The sequence below is a fragment of the Jaculus jaculus genome, chromosome 21 (assembly GCF_020740685.1).
Source record: "Jaculus jaculus isolate mJacJac1 chromosome 21, mJacJac1.mat.Y.cur, whole genome shotgun sequence".
Lineage (NCBI taxonomy): Eukaryota > Metazoa > Chordata > Mammalia > Rodentia > Dipodidae > Jaculus > Jaculus jaculus.
Genome location: NC_059122.1, coordinates 11361826 through 11367840, shown reverse-complemented (window position 1 = coordinate 11367840; position 6015 = coordinate 11361826). Strand labels below are relative to the sequence as shown.

The window sequence follows — 6015 nt, the reverse complement described above, 5'->3', positions numbered from 1 at the left end:
GCCTCTGCCTCCCAAGTGTTGGGATTAAAGGCGTGCTCCACCACAGCCTTGGTTTTTATTTTGAGGTAGGGTATTGATTTAGCCCAGGCTAACCTGGAACTCGCTCTGTAGTCTCAGGGTGGCCTTGAACTCACGGCGATCCTCCTACTTCTGCCTCCAGAGTGCTGGGATTAAAGGCATGTGCCACCATGCCTGGCTCAGTCTTTTTTTTTTTTTTAAGTAGGGTCCTGCTATGGAGTCTTGGCTGGCCTTGAATTTGTGATCATCCTGCTTTCACCTTCTTTTAAAATATTTTATTTATTTATTTGAGAGAGAAAGCGAGAGAATGGGTGCACCAGGGCCTCTAGCCATTGCACATGAACTCCATATGCATGTGCCACCTTGTGCATCTGGCTTTACATGCATACTGGGGAATCAAGCCTGGGTCCTTAGGCTTTGCAGGCAAGTGCCTTAACTGTTGCCCATCTCTCCAGCCCTGACTCTGCTTTTTTTCTTTTTTGAATTGACAACTTCCATGATTGTAGACAATATCCCATGTTAATTCCCTCCCCCCCCCACTTTCCCCTTTGAAATTCCACTCTCCATCATATCCCCTCCCCTCTCAATCAGTCTCTCTTTTATTTTGATGTCATCATCTTTTCCTCCTGTTATGATGGTCTTGTGTAGGTAGTGTCAGGCACTGTGAGGTCATGGATATCCAGGCCATTTTGTATCTGGGGGAAGCACGTTGTAAGGAGTCCTACCCTTCCTTTGGCTCTTACGTTTTTTCCACCACCTCTTCCACAATGGACCCTGAGCCTTGGAAGGTGTGATAGAGATGTTTCAGTGCTGAGCACTCCTCTGTCACTTCTCCTTAGCACCATGGTGCCTTCTGAGTCATCCCAAGGTCACTGCCATCTGAAAAGAGAAGGTTCTCTACCAAAAGTGAGAGTAGCATTAATATGTGGGGTATGAACATTAAGGAAAGTGATTACTGGGCAGTTTGATGAGCATGGTATATACATTTAGGCAGACAGCAGCAGACGTTACACCCCTAGGGCTCATGACTCCTCCTGTTGTAGGTTTTCAGTATCAGGGATGTATTCCCTCCCATGGAGCAGACCTCTGCCTTTTTTCTTAAATATATTTTTAGTTTTATTTTATATTTATATATTATATATATTACATATAATATATTATATATAATATTATTATATATAATACTATATATTATATATTTATATTAGTTATATTTTTATTTCTTTGAGAGAGAGAGAGGAAGAGGCAAAGGAACTCCAGACACATGTGTCACTTTATGAATCTGGCTTTACATGGATACTGAGGAATTGAACCCAGGCCATCAGGTTTTGCAAGCAAGTGCCTTTAAACACTATGGAGTCTCAGGGTAGCCTCGAACTCATGGCAGTCCTCCTACCTCTGCCTCCCGAGTGCTGGGATTAAAGGCCTGTGCCACCACGCCCGGCCTCAGGCACATTTCTTCTACCCAAGGAGCCATGTAGGTGACAGATACCCACAGCAAGGGCACCGTCCAGGCACGGTGACTCAGAAGGAGGGCAGAGAGCAGAAGTCAAGAGGCTGGTCCACTTGGCTTGGCACTTTTTCCTTGGCCCGAAGAGTCCAGTCAGGGAGACCCAGACGAAGGGCTTCATTCTGGCAGGAAGCCACATGGAAGTTTTCCCAGCCTGTGCCGTTCCTGAGCTGGTCTTGAGCTGAGCCTGAGCTTGAGGCCTGGGGGTGATCAAGTTGGACACAGATGCTCCCCACCTCTCCAGGTCAAGGCTGAGCCAGAGGAAAGAGTCTGGAACTGGGACAGGAAGGAAAAGGAGAGGAGGGAAACAAAGGCTTCCTGGGAAAGGGTACTGCAGACCACCTTTGAAGGAGGTATAGAAGGGTACCAGGTCAAGGGTTGGAGGGATGGCTTGGTAGATAAATGCTTGCCTATGAAACCTAAGGACTCATGTTCAAATCTCCAGGTCCCACGTAAGGTCACATATGCACACAAGGGGGCACACATGTCTGCAGTTCATTTGCAGCAGCTCAAAGCCCTGGCACACCCATACTCTCTCTCTCTCTCTCTCTCTCTCTCTCTCTCTCACTGTCTTTCTCTCTCTAAAATAAATAAACAAAAATGTTCAAAAAAAAAAAGTGTAGCCGGTCCAGTGAAAAACCTTGTATTTTTTAAAATTTATTTAATTTTTATTAACATTTTCCATGATTATAAAAAAAATCCCATAGTAATACCCTCCCCCTGCCCACACTTTGCCCTTTGAAATTCCATTCTCCATCATATTACCTCCCCATCTCAATCATTGTACTTACATCTATACAATACCAACCTGTTAAGTACCCTCCTCCCTTCCTTTCTCTTCCCTTTATATCTCCTTTTTACCTTACTGGCCTCTGCTACTAAGTATTTTCCTTCTCACACAGAAGTCCAATCATCTGTAGCTAAAAACCTTGTATTTTTACAAAACTTTTATTTTATTTATTTATTTGAGAGAGAGAGGCAGAGAGACAGAGTGAGAGAAAGAGAGAACAGGCCACTTCAAACAAACTGCAGACACATGTGTCACGTTGTGCATCTGGCTTATATGGGTACTGGGGAATTGAACCTGGGTCCTTAGGCTTCGTAGGCAAGCACCTGAACCACTAAGCCATCTCTCCAGCCCTTATTTTATTTTATTTGAGAGAAAGAGGCAGATAGAGAGAAAATGAGCACACTAGGTCCTCCAGCCGCTGCAAACAAACTCCAGACACATGTGCCACCTTGTGCATCTGGCTTACATGGGTCCTGGGGAATCGCAAATGGGTCCTTTAGCTTTGCAGGCAAATGCTTTCACCACTAAACCATCTCTCCAGCCCAAAAGCTTGTATTTTGTTTGTTTGTTTGTTTGTTTGCTTTTCAAGGTACAGTCTCGCTCTAGCCCAGGCTGACCTGGAATTCACTATGTATTCTCAGGGTGGCCTCGAACTTGTGGTAATCCTCCTACCTCTGCTTCCTGAGTGCTGGGATTAAAGGCGTGCACCACCACACTCGACAAAGCTTGTATTTTTATTTAGAGGTTTTAAAAAATTGTTCTATTCTGTTTTGTTTCGTTTTTGAGGTAGTGTCTCATTCTAGACGAGGCTAACCTGGAACTCATTCTGTATTCCCAGGCTGGCCTCAAACTCACAGCAATTCTCTATCCCAGGCTGACCTGGAATTCACTATGCTGTCCCAGTATGGCCTTGAATTCACAGCAATCCTTCTACCTCAGCTTCCCAAGTGCTGGGATGAAAGACGTGTGTCACCATTCCCAGAAAAGCTTGTATTTAATTTTTTTCCTTTTCTTTTCGTTTGTGCACATATCCCTATGCATACATGTTTGTATGTGTATAGGCACGTATACGTGTACATATGTGTATATGTGTATGTGTGTGTATGCATGCAGAACAGAAGTCAATGTCATGATTTTCCTCATTTGCTCTCTATCTACTATTATTATTTATTTGTGTTTTTTTTTTTTCTAGCCCAGACTGTCCTGAAATTCACTATGTAGTCTCAGGCTGGCCTCAAGCTCATAGTGATCCTCCTGCCTCTGCCTCCCAAGCGATGGTGTGGGCCCACTGATTTTTGGGTTTTTTGAGGCAGGGTCTCACTCTAGCCCACACTGACCTCGAACTCACTTTGTAGCCCCAGCTGGCTTTGAACTCATTAGTGAGCCTCCTACCTCAGCTTCTGCTGGGACTAAAGGTGTCTGTCACCATGCACTGTGTCTACCTTAGTATTATTATTATTTTGAGGTCAGGTCTTGCTCTAGCCCAGTCTGACCTGGAATTCACTATGTAGTCTCAAGGTGGCCTGGAACTCACGGCGATCCTCCTACCTCTGCCTCCTGAATGCTGGGATTAAAGGCATGGGCCACCACACCTGCCCTCTACCTTAATTTTTTTGAAACAAGGTCTCTTGTTGAACGTGGAGCTCACGATTTGGCTAAACTGGCCAGTCAGCCAGCCCCAGGGATCTTTCCGTCTCTGCCTCCCAGTTCATGTGCCGTCACCCCTGGTATTTTACTCATGACCTTATGCTTACCTGACAGATAAGCGCTAACTCCCCAGCCCCTATCTTTTCAATTGGGGGGGGGGGTGTGGCAGAGGCCCAGGATGACCTAGGATTCAGACTAGCTTTGAACCCACAGCAATTCCTACCCGACCTACCAAGTACTGAAATTCAAGATGTGCACCACCATGCTCAACTTAAAAAAAACAAAAAACAAAAAGGATTCATTAGCACATGTTCATTGTATAAAGTGGACGCATAGAACTGGAGAGCTGGATGAGCGGTTAAGGCGCTTGCCTGTGACGCCTAAGGACTCATGTTTGATTTTTCAGGTCCACATAAGCCAGACACACAGTGATGCAAGCCTGCAAGTTCGCACATGCACACAAGGGGGCGCAAGTATCTGGAGTTTGATTGCAGTGGCAAATGGCCCTGGCACGCCAATTCTTCCCCAACCCCACAACCACATTAAAAAAAAAGGCAGTCTGTCAGGCTTGCCTCAAAAGATAAATAAATAGGGCTGGAGAGATGGCTTAGCGGTTAAGCGCTTGCCTGTGAAGCCTAAGGACCCCGGTTCGAGGCTCAATTCCCCAGGACCCATGTTAGCCAGTTGCACAAGGGGCTCACGCGTCTGGAGTTCATTTGCAGTGGCTGGAGGCCCTGGCGCGCCCATTCTCTCTCTTTCTCTCTCTCTGCCTCTTTCTCTCTGTCTGTCACTCTCAAATAAATAAATAAAAATGAATTTAAAAATTTTAAAGATAAATAAATAAAGGGCCAGGTGTGGTGGTGCACATCTTTTTTTAAATTTTTTTAAATTTTATTTTATTTATTTGAGAGAGAGAAAGGCAGAAATAAAGAGAAAGAATGGGCACGCCAGGTCCGTCAGCCACTGGAAATGATCTTCAGACACATGTGCCACCTTGTGCATCTAGTTTGCATGGGTCCTAGGGAATTGAACCTAGGTCCAATGGATGTGCAGCAAGAATCTTAACTGCTAAGCCATCTCCCCAACCCCTCAGCCGGGATCATTTTGCCGACTATATATTTCTTTTTTTAAAAAAAATTATTTATTTATGGGTGAACGGTTCCAGTCGGTGGCGAGGAGGCGTCTCACGGGCACCATGCCAAGCCCGTTCTCGGTCGGAAGCATCCCCGTGAGCATCCCCGCGGTGACCATGGAGACAGACTGGACTGAACCGGGGCCACTGGGGCTCCCCGTATTCCAGGCGCTCTGCCCGTTCCTCGCATGTTTCTCATCACAAAGGTATAAACTACAAACTGGACACTTCCTGTGCCTAGTGGGGTAGGTCTATTGTGCTGAATACTTTGATGAAGTGGCTGCAATGAACTGGAGATTATTTTTTCAAAATACCAGTACTTTGACTCCCGAGGGATGAGTTCATCTCCATCATGTCCTCAGCACCCACCTCTGCTGAGCAATGCAATGGTCATTGCGATTGTGTGGGTACGCAAGACATTGAATATGATCACTGACCTGAAGAACTTGCACGAAAAAAGAAAAGAGAAGAAAAAGAGAAGGAAAGAGTGATGGCAGAGCTGTTGCTTTGGACCTCGTAATCATTTTTCCCTCTGCCTTGGTTATTTCCATTGTGAAGGTGGGTGTGGCCCAAGCACCCTTTATTAGCTGACTTACGGTTTGGAAAATGGTATTTGGATTTGATACTCACAATGGTTGGAGCATTCCTTAAGGGCTGTCTCCTAAAACCAGCATCCGTCTGTCACCAGAATGTTTCCTGAACTTGAATCCATCTTTAGCGTGCTTGGTTCTTTCTGGTTCTGCCATGGGAAGAAGTGAAGTGTCCGGCACAGTCCAGCACCAAGTGCTGATAGATATTGCTATGTAACAATTCAGCTGTAAAGACTCGCTCAATTTTGAGGATAGGAACTGAAATAAACAATGCCATCCTCCTGTGGTACCGTCACCTGGTCATCTTAATGCTTCCAGCTTGCAGTGG

The 6015-nt window shown here is 45.5% G+C and overlaps 1 pseudogene; it reads left to right on the top strand.

Annotated features, from left to right (window-relative positions):
• Nucleotides 1-5160: 5160 nt before the first annotated feature.
• On the top strand, nucleotides 5161-5588 carry LOC123456354 (annotated as a pseudogene).
• Nucleotides 5589-6015: the final 427 nt, after the last annotated feature.